This window comes from Gobius niger (genome assembly GCF_951799975.1).
Source record: "Gobius niger genome assembly, chromosome: 9".
Lineage (NCBI taxonomy): Eukaryota > Metazoa > Chordata > Actinopteri > Gobiiformes > Gobiidae > Gobius > Gobius niger.
The window spans coordinates 21,504,094-21,528,557 of record NC_136860.1 but is presented as its reverse complement, the minus strand read 5'-3'; the positions used below and the strand labels follow the sequence as shown (position 1 = coordinate 21,528,557).

The 24,464-nt window shown below is 40.8% G+C and overlaps 1 protein-coding gene and 1 long non-coding RNA gene across 6 annotated transcripts in view; one reads left to right on the top strand and one right to left on the bottom strand.

Moving 5' to 3' along the window:
• The window catches only part of LOC306968219, a 307,048-nt gene extending 285,406 nt beyond the window's left edge, over positions 1–21,642 (top strand). Inside the window, exon 3 of the long non-coding RNA XR_013793250.1 lies at positions 21,592–21,642. This is a non-coding gene — a long non-coding RNA (uncharacterized lncRNA). The remainder of the gene's footprint in view (positions 1–21,591) is intronic.
• The window catches only part of dachd (dachshund d), a 97,671-nt gene that overhangs the window by 49,306 nt on the left and 23,901 nt on the right, over positions 1–24,464 (bottom strand). The window lies entirely within an intron of this gene.

The following is a 24,464-nucleotide window of genomic DNA, read 5'->3' as shown; positions in this document are numbered from 1 at the left end:
GGATGTGCATATTAATGTGGCACCGGTTTCATGGCACAGGCCCCTCTGGCACTATAGGGTCTCAGTTATCCAGGAGTGGGACTGGGCCAAAGAGCGCACTGACACAACAGTAAATGAGCATCATTTAAAGGGTATGCACATAATGTTCCGCAGGGAGTGGCAAAGTCTGTTTGAGTGGCGCTACATGGCCACTCTCTCAGGAACAATGAAGGTTCAGTTTATGATAAAAGTGATGTCATGTAATCACTATGGTATTAGCACTAATCACACTTTGCACTATAGGTTACATCAAAAATATCATGTCTGACCATAAACCTGACCTGACACCCCACTCTCACTAATCTTGTTTGTAATTATTGGCATCATAATTTTACATTCAGATCTGGGGGAAGTCATGGTATCAATGCAATGAATAAGCGTATTATTAATGGCCTATTAGTCTGTTAACATGTAAAAGTATAATAAGCAGTGTGTTAATACTTTACAAGCATATTATTCATGCTTATTAGTACCTTATTATTACTTAATGAGCACACCTTAATATAAAGCGGTACCAAAGTCATTTTTAAATATGTATAAATCCCTCAACATGCTGTCTTCCCTCAAAATCATACAATAATGGACTTACATGACTTTTATTGCATCAAATACAATAGTGGCTAAAGGTTATTCCTGGTACAGAATGATGATCTGTTTTTCTCATTTGGATTTTATCAGCCAGGACATTACTTGTGGTTGTTTGTGTTACAGTACATTTCACTGCATTTCCCAAAGGCAGAGTCCACACAGTGATGCTGGTCTCAGCTCCGATCCCACACAGCCTCATCGTGGTCCGGTTTATTCAGCTGTGTCTGCGGAGGTTTATTCACCTCACTTCTGCTAATAGAGTGCAGGGGCTGTATCTGTCGGACTCCCTCATATACACGCTCACTAGATTTTAGGACTAAGAGCTGGCTTTAACTTAACTACATCGGAAGAGACACAGTAACAAGAGGAAAGAGGGAGAAGGAGGGAAAGAGAAAGGGGAAAAAGCACAGGTCTGGAAATGTAATTCCTTTTTCTATAGAAGCACCTCTTTGATCTTTGGAGAGGGGGAGATCGCAGACAGTTTTGCTGTCATCACTTCCACTTGTACTCTGACTGAATTATTTATGAAAGACCTCAATAGAGCCTATGAGATGGGTAAAGGGCTTTTTACCAACAATACTAAAAGCAAAAATGCCCCCAAATGGACAAAAATGACACATCAAGCTGAGATCATGTCAGGGGATGTGAACCCAGGTACAAAGCCTCAGTTAAGTAAAGGTAATGTTTAGACAGACTGCAGGAGAATGTGTCTGTGTGTTTAAAGGGATAGCGTTTCACCTTCCCCCGCCACACAAATAACACTAGCCATGAAAGCAATACAGCGGCTGAAAGAACGCTTTGAACTGGGCTCCTCACAGCAACACAAAACCTCACTCAAATCTATGTTATTGTCTCCTTCACTTATGACCCGTAGGAAAGAGTACACAGTGTTTGGTTTGAGAAGTGTCGGCCTTTTTATTTGGTGGAAACACGTCCCGATCATTGGTAATTTGGGCGCGGGACAGACCTGCAAAGCCCACATTATTGCAGATGAGCGCTGGTCAGAGCCATGCAAGGCTAATAAGACGGGTCCAGAGAGGAACTCAACCTGGCCTCAAACAAAAGCACCAGGCTATTTATCACGCAGCAGATGCTGATTCCCTAAATAGCCTGGCACAGAAACGACTGCAAACTAGGCCAATATTGAAGAGCGAAAAAAAAAAAAAAAAAAAAAAGAGATGGGTCCACTGGATTTATGATTGGAATTTGGGGACTTCTCATTTTTTATCACATGTTTTTTTTTTTCTCATCATTTCAAAACAAATGCCCTTTCTGACGCAACTTCTATAAGAGAGACGGCAAGAAAGGTGACTGGTGATTGTACTTTTATATATATATATAAAATGTCAGCCAAGGACACAATGATTAATTCTGGTGTGGATCCGATTCCTTGTTTACCCCCAGAATTGTTTAATGGAAGTTTTGGTCCACCACAGGGAGATACAAAAGCGCTTTGTGAATCTATTGGGGGAAAAAATGCACATAGAAAATAGAAATATAAGAATAAGAGTCCACAAAATCTTACAACTTAACTGTTTGTGTGTTGAAAACTTTCTCCATGTCAACTAGCTGACTCAAATTGAATTGTCTGTGGCTGGATTTCTACTTTCTTTTCATCTCCGTTGCTATTTTGAAACGCTCCACTTGTTCTCAAACGGACAATATTGTTTTGGCGTCGGAGGTCACTTGTGAAGCCATTTTATTCCCTTCTTTATTTATATTTACATAGCGATATTCGAGGGGCCCCCCAGATCTCTGGCTTCAATTAAGAAAACAAAATATGCCCCCACCAGCTTCGGAGCAGTGAGGGGGGATACAAATATGTTACACATCTATTCTCTCTTCTTTTTTTTTGGTTTGGCTGCCATGGTGAAAAGAAAATAGTGGTGAACTTTCCCTGAACCAGACTTCCTTTAATGGGCGGCCATGTGTTGACCCAGCAGAGTCGGGCCTGCAACATGATCCTATCCAACACACTGGGCAATCAGATTACACGCCGGCACCGACAATACACTCCACACCAGTTGAATTTCAATAAAAGTCCCCGATAATTAAATTCTCGTTCGCACCCCCCCCCCCCCCCCCCTCCCGGTTTACAGGAAGAAGATGCAATAATAACGGCCAGATTTAAGTTTTGATTTCACAGCCAAATTATGACATCTTTCAGCTATCAGTCCCCGCGCTCTTTCTGTCAACGGAAGCAAGCGACCGAGATCTTATTACCCCGAACGCCGTTAATGCAGTGATTATGATCTGTTATAAATCAATTGAAACCACAAATGTAATGTTTAGCCCCATGCATGCACGCTTTCTTCAGTGTATTTAGTTACACGCAGCTGCTCCTCCCATCCTCAGATATCCCCCCGCACAAATTTTTCCAACCCGATTATGTCAATAAGCGGAATGGAGTTTGCACAGAAAGAACATAATATTATTTCCTGGTGGGGTTTTGATTGAGCCATTAACCTTTTATCTCTGCCTTTTGTTTGATGTTTCTAAAAGGTAAGGTGGGAAGATATTTATTCCATTTCCGCACAGTCGGCCAAAACAAGCGAGTGAATCATCGCAGCGTCGGGCTTATGTAAACAAAAGGCCTCTGCAGGTCTCTGCCAATCAGGTCTTATAAAATATTAACCCAATGTCATTGCCCTTTTAAATTCTCTCACCTAGAATTCCCTAATTGTTCCTTTTTCTTTATCTCTCCGGTGCAGAGAGTAAATAAATTAACAAAATAGCTTTTATCGCCCTGAGTAACCTTTTAACTGAAGGATTATCTGGGGTTTATTTTTCATTTCTCTCGCCGCGATAGCAGAGCGTGCCCCATTGATTGGTTTGCTGGGGTGGTGACCAGCCATGAAAACAAGGTCTTATTGATAAAACAAAGCAGCCCCTTACCTTCTGAGAGCCGGGTCAGGCAGGAACGCACCGGCCTCAGACCCCGAGGAGCCGCTGGGACTTTGTACTTTCAGACCAATCAAACGGTTTACCAATATATGCATAATGCAGCAAGGGATTAAACAAAGTGGATAGATAATTGAGGCATCTTAATACAATTGTATCAAACGGGAGTAAAACCAAGTGCATCCTCGAATTAGAAGGTTGGATTTCTTGAAGGATTCATTGGATGGGACAGCACAGGGTGAAAGGGGATAAAGAACAGGGAGAGACATTCAGCTAATTGCTAAGGCTCAAGCTCATCTCCATGCTTGGAACAATGTTCTTTGCTCCAGCTGTGGTTGAAGGCTGTATTTTTGTTCTTGTTAAACCTCTTACAACTTTAACCCAAATCTAAAAGCATCTTGACTGGAGTTTACAGCCTACAGGCCAATGCGACGCCTCGTTTGAAAGCTAAGACCTACTAAGAACTGATCTTTTTCCTTGTGTTGTTGCCACGTTGTGTCACATTTTTGCTGCACTTTCATTGATTTTTCTTCGTGTTTTTGTGGCTATTTTGAGGCTTTTCTTGGTCACTTTTTGTTTTGCGTTTTCATCCTTGTTTTCTTTTAGTTTTAATCGCAATTTTGATGCTTTTTTTCATGAAGCTTTTCAGATTTGGGTAATGCCAAACGTGGAGATACAGTAATGTGCTCGGTTCAGGTGGGGGTTAACAGGTTACGACTATGTTGCATGTCTATTAGTAAATGCACAATTATTATTTTAGGGTGGGGCAAAGGCAAATATTTCTGCTCAGGTGTTTTTGTACTTTTCTAGCACTTTGTTGAGGTTTATGTATATGAGAAGCCAATTGGCAAAGCGAGGCAAACTTTAGGTGTGCTGGTGATTGTTTACAGCATAATTAAAAGTTCAGTTGACGCCTGTATGAATGCAATCTTGCATTGTGTAATATCTTTTCTCTCGCTGATCTTCCCCTCCTGCTATGAAACATAACACAAAGCCTAGATAAGATCACTGTCCAGGCAAACTCACAAATGAGGAAGCTCAAAGTAACTCATTAATCTTTTACAGTCAGCCATGTTTGCTCTAGTAATAAACTGTGGGGATCGCATTTGTAATAAACTGGCATTCACACTTGGTTTTTGTTGCTTTTTGTAAAAGCTACAAGGAAATGTGGATGTTTTTTTTAGATTTTCTGGTTTTGGTTAAACAAACTGAAATAACTGTTCTAAAAAACAGAAGTAAACGCATGTTTTATGAAATCCTCTTGATTTTGAAAAGCACTATTGGCGGTTATGAAAGTCAAAACAATCCACAGTGACCCTTGTTTCCTTCGCACGCGGTAAAAAAAGAAGAAGAAGAAAAAAACATGATTTATATTTGCTGCTGACCTTGGCACTCTATTGGTTGTGACGATCATAATCTGGGAGTCTCGCTGTGATACATGAGAATGCATTCACTCATCCATCTTTCCCGTGCGCCCATCTATCCAAACCTTCATCTTGTATCTGTATTTGCATTGAACCTATTCTTGGATTATCTCAATCAGCTTCCCCCTTGCACCTGTCAAACAGCGCCGTGCACAGGTAGCCACATCTCCCTTATCTGATCTAGATAGCCCCGGATTACAGGCAGTTTGTGAGTACGCGACGAGGAGAAGAGGTGGGGGGAAGAAAGAAAAAAATACCACAGAGTTTTATTTATTAGGGGTTGGAACAGCTGCATCCTCCCGAAAACTGTGAAGCTTTGTTATGGAACAATATATCACAGATCAAATGGTGTGAAATCAAAGGCGGGGGAGAGTTAGCAGCAATCCCACTAAAAACCCTTTTAAAGTGCATGTCTGCTCTGATCCCCTGAGTAGTAATGTGCTGCTGCGGAGCGGTGGTAGCGGGGAGAGTGGGTGCCTTCCTGGAGCCTTTGTCTGGACTCAGGGCCTGATTAGAACCATGCTGGGACAAGACCAAGCCAGTGCCGATGTAAGGCGGAGGGGAGGGGGGGGTTCTGAACAATTGTATAAGAATCAACAATTGTATTCGAGAAACTTGCTATACGCAAACCTGTGTGTGTAGTGAAGTCACAAAAAAGTTAAATTCTGGTTTTAGCAAAAGGTTGTTTGTTGTTCAATTAATCCTCAATAAGGGAGTAATGAGTTTTTTTTATTTGTAAAGCTTTAGAAAGGAAAAAGTGTCACCTTGGCACCAACGGAATTAAGGAAAACTAAATCTGAAATGAACTTGTCTTAAGTCAATAATGCCACTTTTTAATGCTGCTTACGCTTCGACCCGCTTGTTGAATAAAATGTAGTACAAAAAGATGACAGTTAATTGACAGTTGCTTGACAAAGTTATCATTTAATTTATGAGGGAAACAGAAAGTGTTTACCTAGTTTTATGTATTTATACTAGGGCCGGGCTATTAATTGAAATTTAATCGAAATCGCAATCTATACTTTGGTCAATCTCAATATTCGCCATGGGACTTTATAATCGACAGGTTTACAGTCATTTCTTCCGCACAAGCAGTACAAGCAGTACCTAGTTTGGGAGTTTGGACGAGACAATGGAAGACTTTTGTGTGTTAAAGGGGCGAGATGCAAGTTAGTAATTTTATGCTCACTACTGCCACCTCAGGTCTTATGCATAACTGCAGCTTCTATATTAAGCTCGTGCATGATGACACTTCGGACCGAATTAACCTTTTTGAGTGAGAGTGCAGGATTTTAGAGGCAGTTGTGGTGAACAGGTCTGAGCTCACTCTACATATTAGGACATGGCTGGAACATGTAGGGGGATGAAAATACTTGTTATTAACATTTTTAAACTCTATATAGTCCCTTTAATGATGAAAGCATTTGTTTTTGTTGAGCTGAGGTTTGAACAAAAGATGTATCTAATTTTACAAATCAGCAAGATGTATTTAATTTATTATGAAAAATAAAAATAATCGCCCAGCCCTAATTTATACATTTGTGTACATGTGTATTTATCTATTTATTATTAAAGAATACGTATGTTTATTGAAAATCGAATGGGATGTCTGAACTGAAGTCTGGGTTTCAGTTCTTAAGTCTGGGTTTCAGTTCAGGAGTGTTTGAAAAGCACTCATTATTTCGGTCTCAATCGTTTTAAGTCATGAAGCAAAAATACTAACTTAAACTTTTTTTTGTGCTTCTTTACTGCCTTTTGGAGATTCAGTACAAGTTTTCTTGGCTCATTGGAGGAGAAAAGTATTTAGCCTCAGAAAGTCTTAGTTTGCTTAATTTAGTCATCTTTTTTTTGCTTCACAGGCCAATTACAATGACATAATATGATACAATTATGATTATTCAAATTGCATAAGTAATAGATCGTATGGCCGTAGTCTTAAGAAAAAGCTCTTGAGTCTCCCAGTCTTGGCTATTCTCCATCGTGTTACAGCCTGCATGGATTTTAAGAACAAGCCGCTATTCCACGAGCTACAAAGAGCGAACTCTTATAATCATATTCTATTAGCAGCGTTTGAAGCCCCTCAGCTGTGAAATAGAATCTGGAAAAAGATCTTAAAACACGATAAATTGCTGATTATTCGCCTGCATCATTAATGTTAAAAGCTGATTTCATAATTGTATATCCCATAACTACAGAGTCAAAGATTGTTTGGTATCACATCAACAGCCTCTGATAATGAGTAAGCAGACTTCGTACATGGCGCGAACTGATGAGGAAACCTAATTGGTTGACTTTTCCATGCCTAATGGATGATTCTCTTAATTAAAAAGATACTGTACCAAATGTTGGAAATCAGATAGCGCTTAAAGTATATGCAGTTAATCAAATGTATGAGAATGAAGAGTTCCAGGAAAGCCTAAATGAGATCGGTACGATATGATTTTGCTCCAATATTTATTAATTGCAAGTGCCTTTGGTTAGCAAAACAGAGCAGGTCTTATCTCCAAACTGCGAGGAAATTTCATCTAACCGCACGCACTGATCTCTCTTTTTCATGAACTGCGATGCATATGAAACAAGTCTTCAAAACAAGGCTTTAAAAACTTACCCAGTCAGGGTGCCTTTGAGGATATTTAATTAAAATCTAATCCTGCATTCATTAAGGCTCACATAAATTAAGCTGTCATTCATAAGATTTATGGATTCTCATTTGCATATTGCATACAATTCATCAATTACTCAAGTATGAAAGGAGCGCATTTCCCTTGGAGCTGCCTGCTAGCCTGCCAACATTTGAAATGAGAGAAAGAGCACGACTGTCAGGCATTCACTGCAAACTTTTCCCCACAATGTCTCGGCACTGATTAATCTCATTTTCTAGGCATCCCTTACAAGATTGTACACAGTCCAGCTGCACTTTTCAATTATTTCTCCTGTCCTCTCAACCAACTTTGAAAGCAAGACGGGCTAAATGCAGACTGGGGGCTACTTTAGTCTTTATGTATATAACATGTCTTTTTTGCCAGCGTAATCATAAATTAGAGAGCAGGGCTTTAGACATCCTAATGGAAAGGAAATGCAGTAATTTTATTGCAAATCCCATCAGGCAAATATTCTGCATGCAATAATAGCATATCTCCTGTCACATTTACAGAGAGATACGTCCAGCAGGCATTATGACAGAAGGAATGAATCGGGGGAGGCTGAACAGACGAGAGAGAAAATGGCAGAGGCAAAACAAAAGCAAAAAAGGTGCTGGTGGGGGTGTCTGCAGAGGGGGGGGGGGGGGGGCGGGGTGGTGGCACTTGGTTCTAAACACATAAAAAGAAAAAACTCCCTTTTTGGACGTGACGCTATGGGAAACACAGTATGCAGTAAGTGCTAAAACCAATCGGAGCGTGAACACATCTAAGATAAAAGGTCAGGCCAAAAACAAACAGAGCACTCGTCAGGACGAATGGAATTAATTGACTCATTAATATGCATGGCTAATAAAGCTCAAAATCCTAAAACAAAAATCATTGTCGACCATTGGCTTTTAATGGCACTTATTTTCAGCTTGAGAAGAGCCGGTCCACAGGGTGTATCAATCTAAGAAGGGGTGGAGTTCCTCTATAGCAAACAGGCTCGGGGATAACCTCGGCGATGTACGCTCATGTCCTCCCCAGCACACAAAGGCTGAGTTGTTCTGGTAGACGGATTAATTGAGAATTAATCCCGGTTTCTGGCAGTAGAACAGACCGGCAGTTAGAAGTGAAAGTCATCCTGAAGGGTAGTTAATTGGTTCCCCCCATAGCACAAGCTTTTGGAGACGGGAAACCAAGCCGCATTTTCATTAATCCTCCCCATTGTTTTGAGAAATTGTTGTGGAGAGTGACTTCAGATAGAGTCAATAGTTAAGGCTTTTAATTTGCTTTTAATTTGGCCAATGGGGTGACAATTAACAGACCCCAAAGAACAATAGCTGCGAAAATGATGCGTTCGATCGCCTCCTAAACGACTCCGAAATCAAAAACCAATAAGCAATTAATACACTGTACTCCGTTAAGTACATCCAACCTGCTGCATCCCCCCCACCCCACCCCCAATATCGTTTTCACATTGCCATTAGAGCTTTTTTTTCTGCGCAACTTTGGGAATAAGCGGCACAGCAGACAGCCGGATGTGATTAATGCCAGGTCTAAATGGACGGAGAGGAGAGGTGATGTAATCATAACACGAGACGACACCAGGACTAAGAGCCGCGCTGGAGATAGGAGGAAGAGGAATGAGTGGGAGAAAAAAAACAAATTAAAAAAAAAAAAAAAAAGACACAAACATGCTCAGAGTTCAAGCTAAACAGGAAGAGCGCCATGATTAGCATTAATTGCACTGAGGATTGGATTCCTGTGTGAAACATTAAACAAAAATTATCTTCTGTTTATTCGGCTTTTTTTCCTTCCTTGACTTTCTTTTTCCTCAATAATTAATGAAAAGTAAATACTTAGGAGTCCAAAAATGATCCGGGGAGGAAAGGAAGTGTTTACATAATCAGGGAGATTGTAGCATGTCTCTTCCCACTTGCTTTGTCTGTATTTATGTGTGCACAAAAAGAAAAAAGAAAAAGGTTAGGACTCGGGTCTGTTTTCTCACTGTATCCCCCTCACAGTAACTGCGCGCTCCCCCGAGTGCTGACTGCCGCTAACAGAGTGTTTGCATATTTAGATACAAGCGGCCCCTGTTTATGCAGCCTCACTCTCGGCTGCTCCAGTTCACTCCGACGCAAGCCCTGATCAATTTGGCCAGCTGTGCTTTAAATGCTGTTTACAACAATAACATTGCGGCTAACAGAGCAGAGCGTTGCGTGCAGGCGAGGCGTGCGTGCTCACACACACACACACACACGCTCACACACACACGCACACACTTCAGAAGGAGCCCCCAGCTTGCACATTCCCAGACGAGCATTTGTACTGAGTTAAAGACGAATCAAAGTGCTCGGCAAGACACGGAAAGAATTGGATTGCCGCTGCCTGTGATCCTTCCGGAAAGAATCTCTTACGGCAAAAGAGAAAGAGGAAATAACAAGGGAACTCAGAACTGGAGTCCCACCCTGAAGAGGCTCAGATTGGAAGTGGCACGTACCAGTTACAGGCTTTATATTCCGTCACAAGCGTTTTTTGGCAGCGGATGCAAAACACACTGTCAAATTTCGCTGGAGTTCCCACGAGCTGTGTGCGCGACAAGTGCTTTTGACAAACTACTGCTTTTTACAAATAACTCCGAGCGAGACAATTCCATTCTGTGGGACAGAAAAAAGGGTCTCTTTACCTCTAAAAGGGAGCAAATAGGCCCACTCAGCAGATAACACTGAGAGGCTGCTGGTGTCCTCTTGCTTTGATGATATAATTCTTAATGTACAGCAAGACGAGACATAAATCTTATGGCAGAGCGTCACCTCACCAGAATTCTTTTCTCCTCTCTCTCTCCAATGATGAATTGTTTGCTACATCTCGGAGACTAAAACCCTTCAACCTCTTCAAACCCGGGTTTCTAATAACGCGTAGGTGCTGGGGAGAGGTGACAGCATGATGAATATCACAACAGACAGCTCCAATATGGGACAATTTTACCAGATCGATATCTCACTGCAATATCACAGAATAGGAGCAGATATTAGTCTACACAGTGTATTACAGATGGGGTACATTTCTTCTCCCTGCACTCCCGGTGAACCTCTGCTATATTTCATCCGTGTCGCCGATGGTTTACACACTCACAAACGGCGCGGAAACTAATCATAGCATGGTAGCCGGCCACGCCAGACGCATCTGCTTAAAATTATCCATATGTGTGACGCAGCCGTAGCCTCCTCGTTCGACACGGCGACGGACTTGCAAATAATCTGTGAATCACTTCAGGAGGATGTTACAGACCATTATTTCTCGCGCGAACAAATGTTTTGTCAGTTTTTAATAGAGAGGTTGCAGGGCCTTCTCACTAGGGAGCCGCAGCTTTTATAGACGCAGTAAGAAAAAGGCAAAAGTGCAGATGTCAAATAAATTTATGGCACTTGCGTTGTGGTTAGAATATGGTTTGATGCATGTTTCGCAAGGGTTTTTTTCTGAGCTGGCAGGGACCCAATAGGTTTTAATCACAATTTGACTGATTCATTCAGTTTAAAAGATATCTAGGCAAAAGCAACAGTCTCTTAGACTCGTGTGGAGGATTTCACAAGGTGGATGCCACAAAATAAGAGTTAACTGCAAACTGAAGTTGAGTTCTTAGCTCTGGTTAATCTATTGTTAACTTTCAACAGTTGTCTTATCTCTCTGAAGCAGTGTGTGCCAGTGTTGACACCTCTAAATAGTAAAAACTGCAGACCCAATGTGTTCTGCGGTCTGATTTTTCACAGTTGGAATGACTGCATTGGAGCCTGTGTTTCTTTGTCATTAGAGTTTAATTTGCTGTAAATTATGGTTCAGGGGATTCATCTCAGTACAAACATTTGTTGAGCCGTAGATGAATAAATCAATCACAAACAGTGGCAGACAAATTAACTGACACAGTTCCCATTGTCGGGCTCGGCGCTAAACACCGTGGTCAAGTAACGTGTGCCTGAAGAAATAGAAAGAGACACCTTTTAGTTTCAGGGGACACACATGCATATAGAGCAGAGGGGGGAGTGCGCAGACGCCACTAACTCGTAATATCTTCACTCTCCAGGGGGCCAGGGCTGAGGGCCCCTCTGCTGTCAGCTGCAATAGGACCAGTCTTTTTGTGAGTGCCCAAGGTTCGTTAAGGGCTATTAATGGAACACAGTATCCCTTGTGCACAGGACTTGTCAGTGTTTCATTAGAGACTGATAAACATATAATACATAAGTGTCAAACGCAGTGTGGGTGCAGTTTGACGCAGCGGCAGGAGGGGAGCAGCAGCTTTTTTTTTTTTTTTTTTTTGGGATTGCCACGGCCCAGTCATTCCCATGCTCTGTGCTGACAAAATTAATGATTTCAAACAGAAGCATGAGTGAGAGGGACACGAAGGGAAGGGAGAGCATGCTGTTGGCATCACGGAGAAGAAGTCAATTACAGGGATGCACTTTGGCAAACACTGAAATGTATTATACTCTTGAATGGTGATCTAAGTAAAGAACTGTTTTCTTGGGTCGATACGTGGGCGAGATGAGAAGCGCTGCCGTATCTCTGTTGCTCGTAGCAGGCCCAAAAGAAGAAGAAAAAGAAATACATCATATTCAATTAAAGCGCTTTTTTCATCGCGACTGAACAAATCAACCCACAGCTGGGACTGTGGGTCTAGTTCACAAAGTCCTTTTGATCATTTTGTGGCAGTAAGAGAGTTTGGAGTCCCATGGAGTATGGGACCAAGCTGATCTTATTATGATAATTGGGACACATCAACTTCAGATAGCACTAATGGAGTGAGATTTCAGTGATCAAGAGCACACATTTGACTGTGGAAGCAAGTTCACTTTTTAGAAGGAGACATTATGCAACACTCTGGTTCTGTTCCCAGTAGGCAGTTACTCAGACCGCCAGCGTTTGGAGTGGAGCACTTTCAGCAGCAGCGACATGCACTTCTTTACACTTCACAGTCACCGACGGAAGTTACATCTATTTCCTCCAGAGTGAGTAATTGGTTACTGTGACCATTAATCAGTTAATCTCCTCTTTTTTGAACCGTCTTTGCTAAAGAGAAATATCAGAGGTTCCATAATTAAAAACGTGTCAGGTGAAAGTCCAACGCGCTTCCTGGCGCTGTATGTTCTCACATTCGCCGCCTTTGTTCGTCTTATTAACCTCCTCTCTGCTCAGCGCGCCTTTAAATGAAATCTTTAGCCCCTTACATGTGAAATTAAAACTGCCCTCCCTTGAGCGCTTTTAATTATTCTTCTTCAGGAGAAACTTCCACTTTTGTCAGGATGGCCTTTTTTTCTCCCCCCACCCGCTCACTCCTACTCAGTGACCAGGTCTGTCATGCTTCAGTCCTCCCTCCTGCCCACCGCTCGCCTTTGCCTCCTTTTCTCTTCTTACGGCGGCTCTGTTTAATTCTCACCTTGCTCTGCCCTTGTCATCAAGCCGTTGAAGCACAAAGCCAGGAGCAAGGGAGTGTTTACTCATTTCCCCACTACATTACCCCTCCTATTAATCATTGCATGGAAACTTCTGGACACTGAAACATCTCTGCAGCGATGCCCCAGCTGCCCCCATACGCTAACAGGGCCAAGGCGCTCACACACAAACACACAGAAAGGTGCTACGAACAGTATTCAGTAAGTCTCTAAAACCAAAACTGTCTGAGTGAGATATTTTAGAAGTATAATTCACACTTTCCTTATATGACTTCTTTGATAATCTAATAGCGGCTTTACACGAAAACAAACTCGAAGTAAACACGAGTTTGTTGACACTGAAATGCATCATTCATTATGTTCACACAGGACGAGCAGAGGTTAGTGTCACTAATTAATCAAATTTAATTGCATGTAAATTGTATTTTCAATGCAGATGAGAACGAATAAAAAGGCTATTTAATTCATGCAAAGAAAGCAGCCTCTCGTGTGTCCCCCTTGCTTGTTTTATTTGCAAAGATCAGAGAGTACAAGGAAGTGTAACCGAATATCTCCAAACACTGCTTATCATCAAGGATAGGTGCCTTTTTTTTTTTTTTTTTTTTTAATTATGTCTTTGAGAAAATCAACAAGAACAAAATGAAGGGTGAAAAAAATATATTGTGGGAGAATTTAATTTGCGTCCACACTGCGCTGCGAACAAGGCAGGGCTGCTCCAAAGGATTCTTATAAAATTCAATTAACACACCAACAGCTTTTCTTTTCTCCCCTGCCCTAATTCCCACATTCCCGCTGAAATGACTGCATTCTCGGCGATTATGCTAACCGCTCGGAGTGCACCATAAATTCACAGGTCTGGGAACGGCTGTAACGAGAGCTCCTTAAATATGGGAAGGAGACGTTTGAGAAGATGGATCGCCGTGGGCTAGCGGTCGGCCGGTAGTGGGCAGGGGGAGAAACTTGTTTGCGAAACACATGCTACTGCTGCTTCACTGCTTCTAATGAGCCTGTATGGACATAAGTAACATTATCATTAATGATTGAACCCCCTTTGTACACCGCAGTCTCCACAATTACTGTTTTACTGGATTGCCCTAGGCAACCGGCTGCAGGTGCCATATATATTAAAGAGTGAAAGAAAGAAAAAAAGAAGCTGGCAAAATATTTGAAATTCAAACAAATTAGTAATGTAAATAGTTTTGAGAGAGTTTACCCAGGGAACAATGGCCCCTTATGTGAAACAAGTGCGACAGAGGGAGAGGACAGGGCTGCTGGTCTGGGGGACGGCAGCGGTGGGGGTTTTGGAGGGATGATCCAACACAATGTGGCCCTTCTCCTAAAGCAACTTGTTATCAGGCGCTACGCAGAGCCCCCCATTCAATCTGCATTTAAATACATTTCAGTCCACTCACTCATTTGCATTCATTTCTCCCATTATATTTGAAAATGGCCAAATGTCTAGCCAGCACAATGTGGGAGCCTATCACGGGCCAGGGGAAGCCCACACCTGATGCCAATTGAAGCGGCTCGCATCTATTCACAGCCTCGGTCTGATCTGACAACTTCCAGCTCTTCCCCGTCCAGGAGACTTTTCAATTGGATCTGCTTGTGGTGACAAAATTGTTTTGCTCATTGAGTTTGTTTTATCCCCTTTATTCTTGTATCTATTTCGCCCCCTTTTTCCCCCCCGTCCCCTCACCTCTCTCTCTCTCTCGTCCGCGGGTCCGGGTGTCTATTTGGGAGCCATGGGAAAAGTAGAGGCAAATGATTCTCAGTGGCTTCTGATTTCCACTATTTGTTCAGCATTAGACCCACTTATCGCTGAAAGAAAAAGCAACATGTGGAGAGAAAGTGACAGGCAGAACTCCACCGCACTAACAGGGCTATTGTGTGCTGAAGATCTGCATTCAAACACGAGGGGCCCTCTAAGTCTCTCCCTTTCTCTCTCTCTCTCTCTCACTCGCTATAAAATGTGCACATACTTGTGTGTTGCAGTCAATTACTGCTGCTAATCTGTACAGCAACGGAGAGTAAATATTTCATTACCTTTTCAAATAAACAGTCGGTCAGAGTCGGTGAAGTGTCATCTATGCTGAGAAAGGAGTGCCAGCGATTGCATTCACTGCATTCAATGATACCACCAGGTTTGTGAAGTGGATACTTTGTGCTCGGAGTACACTAGTGAAACAATCAGGACTTGGTTGCAGCGTCTTGAGCTGAAAAGCAAGACTGAAGTAGGCAGTTATTTAGAATACAGCACCTAAAACATTCGGTTTTCCTCCCTCGGTTACTTATTGTGTATCTTGATAAGCCCTGGCTCCTACTTGTCTGATTTAAAAAAAAAAGTTTTTGTTTTCTTCGTGACATACTAAGTAGTGTCAGAGGTTGCAGTAGGCAGTTACATTTACTTGAGTAACTCTTGTAGAAATTGTACTTCTTAGAAGAGTTTCATCACAACATATTCTTACTTAAGCAGCATAACTTTTAAAGCATCCAAACTCCTGCTAGAGTAAAGATTTTGACTGGTCTTTTCACTGGGAGTCGAGCAGAGACAAAGCTGTGATGTCGACATGAAGATTTTAAAGTTTTGGCACCTCACGTTATAAACTATTCTTTTTCTTATACTAGTATTTAGCATTCTCATACTAAAACACAAACATGAATCAGACTGCATTCCTTTTTCTTTTCTTTTTTTTACTTTTACTAATTATCTTAATTCATTGTTTGGTCCACTACTTTTTACTGTTTTTTTGTTTTGTTTTGTTTAAGTAACAATGGCTCTTTCTCTCTCTCACCGAAAGAGAAAAAAAAGTTGACTGCGGGCTTGTTTTCTTGGTGACACACTAAGTAGTGTTGAGCGAGATTAGCAGATGAAATAATGCAAGAAGCGGCGAGGGCAGGCGGCGGGAGGGGGGGGGGGGATGCGGTCGGGCTGTACTGGCGACTGGTGGGGGTTTGACAGAGAGATCCCAGAGTCTACTGCTCATTAATCACTGCAACGTCTTTGACCTTTCATTTGCCAAGGGCGCAAAGAGACGAGGAAGAGCGGGGGGGAGGAGGAGGAGGAGGAGGGTAGTGGCCACTGGCTCGCTGCTGGCCAGGAATAAAAAAAAAAATAAAAAAAAAGACCAAACATCAAGATTTGGATAGGGGGCCAAAGAAGAGATGACCAAAGCTCGGCTGGGGTAGCGCTCCAAGTTCGTAGACGCCACAACACATTCCTAATGAAGAGTGAAATTAATCAGCTTCACAGCCTGTTAGATGAATCAGGCGTTTCCCCTTCCATGCAGCCCTTAGGAGGTATCAGCTGCTTGGCTTCGCTTCGCCTGGACTGATAAAGACCAGATAGGCCCCTTGCCCATTTACACATGTTATTTAAGGAATTACAAAGATGTCCGCCTTCTCCTCTCACACCCTAGTAACTTGTTAAAGGTAACTGCAAAGTGGTGCGATCGGCCCGTGTGTATTTTTAGCCATTTTGGACCAAACCAGGTGGGATCGGGGATTACGGGATCGGCAGCCAAGCGAGGACGCCGAGGTAGAGAGTGAGAAAAGCTTGACACTTTTGCTGAAGCGATTGAAGGGGAGGCAGTGTCTATCTGTGCGCCTGGTGTGACAGACTGGAAATAGAAAACAGAAGAAAAAAAAAGGCATACGTAAGTGACAACTGTAAAGGCAACATCGCAAGGCTTGACTGATATGGGGAGAGACACCTGTTTTACATCATTACATCTCCTTTGTTTACGGCAACTTGGAAACGCACTCGTGTAATTAGATCATAAAACCGGCATGTTTCGCCACTAGTAAATGCTAAATAATTAAGCTACGAATAAGCGTGGATGGGAATAAACTGTAACGCAGGCTAATCAACACTAATAATGACAACAGCGGAATCAGTGCGGAGGTAATGAGCAATATAGTTTTGCGTCAAATGTGGTGGACAGATATTAATATACATTTAAGATTATTTTTACCACTAATTGATGTTCAAGGTTAATCTAATCAGTCCAATTGCACCTCTGAAGAGCCTGCTCCAGTTTAATTGGCTATTTTTATTGCCTCAGCGAGATTTTAATTCAAACCAAAAGGGATCTAACAACAACTGTCACATGTTGGAGTCAAGGGAATAGTTATAAATATGTGACAAAATATATGAATTAATAATGAGACTTCTCAATGTATTACTGCAATATGCGCTCACAAAACACAGTGTGGCCAAGCGTCCTTTTGCTAGATATATTAGTAAATTGAAAATGTAAACTCAGTCATTTAGAATAACTATTAGATCACCTGACCCTGTGACTCTTTAAAAGACAGAGGCCATTACTGTGTCTGAAGTAGGATACAAGAGCTGTTTCCATCTAAATCTGCAGAAAACCTGAGCGTTAAAAGTGTCATTGATTCAAAAGAAGAGATTACATTGTGTCTGACAAAAGCGTGAACATTTCCACAAGTCCCGGATCAAATTCTGCACCCGAGCAGCAGCCATTGATGATATCGATCAGTATCACGGTTACTACGCCAATATGAAGTATCATTTGGCGCTTTGAAAACGCTCTTCTGGTCCTCATAGAATTCAGGGAAGATTTCTCTCACGTCTTCCCCTTTGTACAGTGATATTTGAGGTAAATGCCTTATTAATTGCATGTTGCCTTTCTGCTGACAGATCCACTGAGGATTTGAAGGCGAACAAGAAGTAGAGTGGTGTTGTTACGTGTCCACTCATTATCGCTGCTTTAAATATCAGACCTATTTTCAGGCTCGCAGCATTGAAGATAAAGATCCATGGACGACTCAGAGAGACAAAGTGTGAACTTTGTAAGACTTTGTGTAGCAAAAGGGGGCCATAGTCTGTTACAGACAATACGAGTGGAAAACACCAGCTACTCATGCCTGACATGTGTAAAAAAAACAAAAATAATCTGCTGTCAGCAGAATGTTCAATGACTCCTATCACCCAGGCACTGATAAAGACTCCGGCTTCAGTAGGACCGCTCTGTTATGTGAGGGCTCAGTGGATCGGAATGCATGCTAATTATCATCAGAAATATGTGGTGAGCCTTACAATTTCTGGCATTGCGGCGTACCTTGGCGAAGGACATGCAAGAAGGGTTGGAGCAAAACAAAGATTAATGAACAGTGTTGAATTGCTGTAATGCCATGTCAACAGTACCATACATTTCATTACAGAGGTCACCAGTGCCTCTGTACTAATGCCAATGTGAGAACATTTTCACGGCAGCCAGCTGTACTTCTCAGTTCACAGCTGAAAACTGGAGATAAACATTAATTTGTACAATGATATTTACTCTTGATGCGATTATATGTGCCTAAATACTGTGGCCACATGTTCCATATCTCAGAGAAACATGCAAAGCAGGGGCATTTAGAAGTTCACGAGTGAATAGAGGTGACAGCAGAAAAAAATGTATTCATTGTCAGGCTAATTCAACGTGTCAGTAAAACCTGATGCTCTAAACAGAAGCAATCCGCCCCTTTTAAATAATTGATACTTTCTGATTAAATGTGGCAGTTTGGAGATAATGAATTCTTTATAGTCCGCCTAGAGCAACTCAACAGCTCTGCCCTGTATGACAGCTTTATGGGGTCTTTTTGCCCAAATTTTGAAAGTTTAACCTATGTAGATCAATGTGCTTCCTTAAAAGAGTTTAATAAATTAAAGTGCAGGGGGCTTTTTTCCTCAGCGTGCAGAAAAAGCTGATGAGACAGGTTTAGTTTAATCTCAGGCAATAGAAGTCATTAACCATTCTCCCAGGAATTAAAATATAGCTTGCCCTTTTCTTCTCTCACTTATCATTAGCATCACTTTAATCTCCCCGCGTTTCACACTGCTATTTTAATCATTACTTACTGCCTTTTGACAACTGAAGAACATGGCTTCTTCCCGTTCAGGCAATATCCTGATTTTAGCTGACAAAATGTAGGACATCATTTAAAAATATCTGAATTTCCTCTTTCTCTTTCTGATTCTTTTGACGAGCTCACTTCAGTCATCTAAATGTCTATTTATATCAAAAAGAATAAAAGGCTTAGATTTACGACTGATACTGACATTTAAAATGTAAAGCGAATGAGCCATAAGAACATAAAGAGTATATTTGTATCTCTCATGTTATTTTAATGGATGGTGGATTCACATATGGTCCTATGTGGGTCATGTCGGGTGTTGGGGGTATACTGTATTTGTCTGCCCTTGAATCAATGAACATTTATAACACAAAGCACATATCTGCAGTGCAGAATATAAATAAAGAATTACGGCCGGTCTCTCAATGACAATGACAGATGTAGGGCACACAGTTTTACAACTTTTGTTTCTTTATTGTAAATGCCAACAGTAGAAGCGAACAATGGGGCTGGATCTAGAGCATGATTAATTTGAAAATCACATTTAAAGAAGACAATAGATGCAGTGCTTTCATTTCTAAATCATGTGAAATGTGGAGTAATGTGGGTGCTACATTTTCACTGAAACTCAGATAAAATTATGATTTAGCAAGTAAATGCAATGTTTCATATTTTATGCTAAAGCAGAGCTAATACTGCAGCATGAATATGCAAATACTGACTAAGCATCATTACATTTCAATTGACTGATTTAACAGTAATCCAACAAAGCTAGTGCAGTTCTCCCTTAAAATACATGAAATTGAACTAATCTGCTTTTCCTTCACTGCCTTTTTAAGACTGTGCCAAGATTAAAGGCATTACCAAAGAACACAAACCCCCAGTCTTTTAATTTAGTGTTCAATTACTTAATCCTTTAATACAATTTGAGTTTTGTCCAAAACAAGCACATCCAGTTTCACTGCTGTAAAAAGTAACAAGCAGACAACTAGACTTGCAAAACATAACCCATTCACGAATGAGAAATGGGATATCATTTCTGTTAAAGCACTTCAGACGTCAGAAGTGAATTTGAAAGTTAAATAGTGTTTTGTTTTCCTTGTCTATGCAATAAATTGAACACAAAACCAAGTCAGTTCAAATCCTGTTTAACCCCCTCCTTTTAAATATCCACAGTGAACTTGTTCCCAAAACGCTCGGGAGCAGTTAACAAACATTTCAACAATAAAATCCCCTCCTCTTACATCAAAAAGAAGCTGGATTCATTTGTGATCTCTATCCAAGTTCAAAGGCAAAGTTAAAGTGATACTTCAAAGCTGCATGTAATCAAAGACACGCAGCTGTTAAAACAATCTTTTGTTAGTTCATTGTCTTCAAAACCCGACTCTTCACAAAATCCCCAAATGAAGGGAAGCAGAATCAAATAAGTTACATTCAATCATTCCAAGTGGGAGGCTTTGGTGTCATGCTCGAATAAATGCAACTCTCAGAGATTTACAACTATTTACAGCAGCAAAACCCGCGCAGTACAAGTGGTATCCTGCCGCAGGAAAAAACACAGCGCGCTCCTCTTAAATATGCCACTGGCTTCAGGGGCAGTTAATGTGGGCTCTAAACAAAAGTGAGTCGTTTGGCAAATTAATCACCTGGTTATGGAGCTTTGTGTTGTGTTTGATGTTCTCTGAGGGTCAGTGGAGGGGACTGGCCGATCTGCCCTTCCTTTGTGGCCTGCTGCACCGTGTCAGTTCATTTCCTCCACGAGTGCAGCTGTATTAACAAGTCACTATCACCGCATGATGCCCTATGATCGCAATATTTATACTAGACCATCCCAAAGAGAGAAATAGAGAAGGAAAAGACGCTGGATTCTTTCATTTATAAGCCCATAATGAACAAAACGTATATACGAAAACCTACCTTTCTGTGCACTGTTATTTCAATTTCCAAATTGATCTTTCTTTCTGTGGCTTTTGTTGTTTCTGATTCCTGGAGTTCCTGACTTTGATTCTTAGGTCTTGCCGCCATTCATTCATTTTAGGAGGAGGATATTTTATTTGTGATAGTGATAATATTATCACTTAAACAAAAAAATATTTGTCCATCTATTTATCATTTTCTTCTGCTTTTAAAGTATTTTTTGTTTTGTTTTTTCTCACTCATTTGTGTCAAAACAAGATTTACAAAATACCAAAGCCTGGCCCATCACAAGGCTAACAAATGAACTGAACTAAGAAATCATAAATAAAACTCAACTTTTGTGGCGTTTTAAAGCAGTACTAAGTAACTCATGCCCCGAGAGGCCATAAGCGCCACTGCAAGTGTCGTAGCATGTTACGTTTTTTTACTCATTAATTGTCCGTGAGAGTAAATACTACGCTGACAGAAAAGACAAAGGGAAAGAGGGATATTGTACATCCAATTACACAATGGAGATAGTTTTTGTTCACTCGGCTGTAAACTTGTCTGTAAATACTTTTATAATTTTAAGTGGCGCTAGCCCACAGCTAGCTTTGCCCGCTAGCCTGTTAGCTTCTTCTTCATGATTCCATTAGTGTGTATTGGGGCCTCCCACCCATACGCAGCGAAGTTGCAAGTGTGGTTTTCTTTTCCAGAGACACCAGGGTGAGATGAAAGACCCCCCAATCGTCCCATCAACACTTGTATAAAACCCCAGAGGGACTACGAAAAGTATTTATTAAGGTTATTTAGTACTGCTTTAAGTTACCAAGCATTTTTGTTTTTGGCTAGGTGAGAACTCAAAAAAACAGAAGACTTTTGTGATACAATGCGACTATACGATACGATCATTGCGTCATCTAATGCTGCGATACGACAATAATGATAGATTGTCAAGACACCAAATCAAGACACAAAATGCACAGACCGAAAACTCTACGAATAACACGATTTCTTCACAGCTTTTTTTTAACAAGGTGCCATTGTTGCTTGCTGGCGTAGCTATTTTTATGCTAGACCACGCCAAAGCAGGTACATAGGAAAAAAAAAGAGCTTTGCCAGTCCATTGGTTTGGGCTTAATTTTTTAATATGCGTTAGCGCTTAGCTTTAATCCGCCTCTAATGTACACCGTCAGGGGTTACTGTTGAGATAGAGAAAGGCGCTGTCAATCAAGGCTTGGTCAAATTATAGCCAGACTCCATTAGGTTCAAAATGGAGCGATGAGGTCTAGCGTGAGTCAATCAAATCATTTAAGGACGGCTGTTACGATTATTATGTTCTACTTGTTATGGAACCAGCTCTTACCTTTATTACCGTCACTGCCGACCCAATGTGAGTGATTGCAGAGAATCACACCTGTTGTTTTCCCATGAAATGTTGTTATACTTTTCTTCCAGGAACAGAGCTTTATATTAAGCATCTTTCATGCAGTGACTGTGCGCACGAATAAATCATCAGTGAATGAAGGAGCCTTAGCCGGGTGTGATTATTTTACATTGTAGTCATAAGTGTTATGTTATGACGTAAATAAGTAAATAATTAGCTGCCTAGCGATCATTAGCATATTGATTTTGCATAGACTTTATTTTATTATTTTTTTTAAGTTGGGATAGTGGCATCAAAAGAGTATGGACACAGTTTTCATAAAATGGTAAATATTCCAGTCGTGGGTGATATTAGAGTAGATTTTTTTTTTGTATGTTCTCTGCAGTAAGTACATTTATCAACATGTAGTATTTATGACAGATATCCTTCTTTTTTCTTTTCATTTAACTTTTTTCTTTTCTTTTTAACTTACCTGGACACGAGAATACCCAGATTACCCAGGAGAGAGGCAGGACATCACATGAAAAAGACAGAGAAAAAAACACACACCAATTAGTATGCCAATAAATGCCTTGAAAAGAAAATAACTTATTTAAAACAAGAAACCATAAAATGTTTCATGTGGAGATTAAAGCAAATCTCACTGCGCTTTTTGTTTTTGGGCAAAACTCCTTCAGTGAGTGGAACTGCCAAAGACGACAAAGCAGATGCATCTGTTCTGCTAGGCTTGGACAAGTTTATTTGGAGGGAAAATCTGTAAGTGAATAACAGGCCAAGTGACAATATGCGTAAAATGAAATACTGTCGAAACATTCTCATTTTGGCTGTTTGTAAACATGACATGAGCCGAGAGACTGCCAGCCGCACTTAACACACACTTCAACAACAAGAGAAAAGTGGAGGCAAGACAAATTGCCAAAAATGACATTATCATTTCTGTATATGTCACATGGCGGGGAGATCTATGTCAGGCTTTGAAAGGGAAGTGCTGGAGCTGGGCGACTGTGTGTGTCTGTGTTACCGAACAGTCGCTGTGTGTCTGACCTGCTCCATCTGGAGGATTGGAGCACTCGGGTGCTGTCACACAATGGGGAGACGAAAGCCCGCTGAAGGATAACAAATGACTTCATGGCAAAACAGCCATTGAAATTCTTTCGGTATGTGGCATTAAAAACAACTGAACAAATAGAGATAAGAAGGTGGCTAGGATTTGAAATTAGATTTTTTTTTCCTCCCTCTTCCCTCTCCCTTCCTCTCTGCCTCAGCTTAAAAGCTAAACAAAACAAATGGAGCTTATTACTGCAGATTACCTTACAGTGGACAGATTCACCGCGTGAGGCCTAGAGTAAACAATGACTTTCCCTCCGTGTACTAACTATGTGCCATTTATAACAGTGAGCAATCATATCCATTCCGCCTAAAGATAAAGAGAAATATGTCCTGGATAGTAATTTAAAAATATCGGAGTTTGAAGGGTTGTTTCTATGTGAGTTACCATAGCAAACACTGATAAAGCTATTAGACCATGTGTTATATTATTGCTTATATTAGGGCTGTAATAACAGAGAGCCCGATTGGCGACTGGCTGGTGTCTGATTCATGAGCCAAAGGAAAAGCTGAGCCGTGTCCACACTGTCATACGGTACATGACCGGTCGCACTGTTCACACAGTAACATTCATGAGTTCACTTTTTCCCATGTTTGTGGCATGCCCACAGATTCCAAGAAACACTATGTTTCAAAACACAATTAAACGTTAAGTGTTAACTTCAAAATCTGCAATCTTAAAAACTGAGAAGTATCCAATGATTATTTGTTTTAAGTTATTCATATTTTGTAAAAAATGATGTCGACTAAAACAATGAAATAGTCTATGGCTCTTGTTCGTACACAAAATTAATGTTTACTTATTAATAAGAAATGAAATAATAAGCGTAACCCTGCATAGAATCAATTTATTCATAATTGTTTTAACCATTTTCATTTATGGGCTTCAATTATTTTAAAAGGATAAAATGTCAGATATGTAAGATTGTGTGTAAGAAATTATAAGAATACGTGAATATGAATTATATTCAAGAAAGCAAAAAATGGTTTGTTTGAGAGAGGAAAAAAAAGTGAGTCAGACTTTTGAAGCATAAGTTAATTTAAAGCAAGTTTTTTTTCTTTTCTGCTTATTAAATTAAAACAATATAATGAATTAAACACAACAAATGCACAGCCGGCACACAGGGAAAACCTGCTTAGAATTTATCAAGCGACCTGGTCGGTCTTACAATCAGGCGTTAAA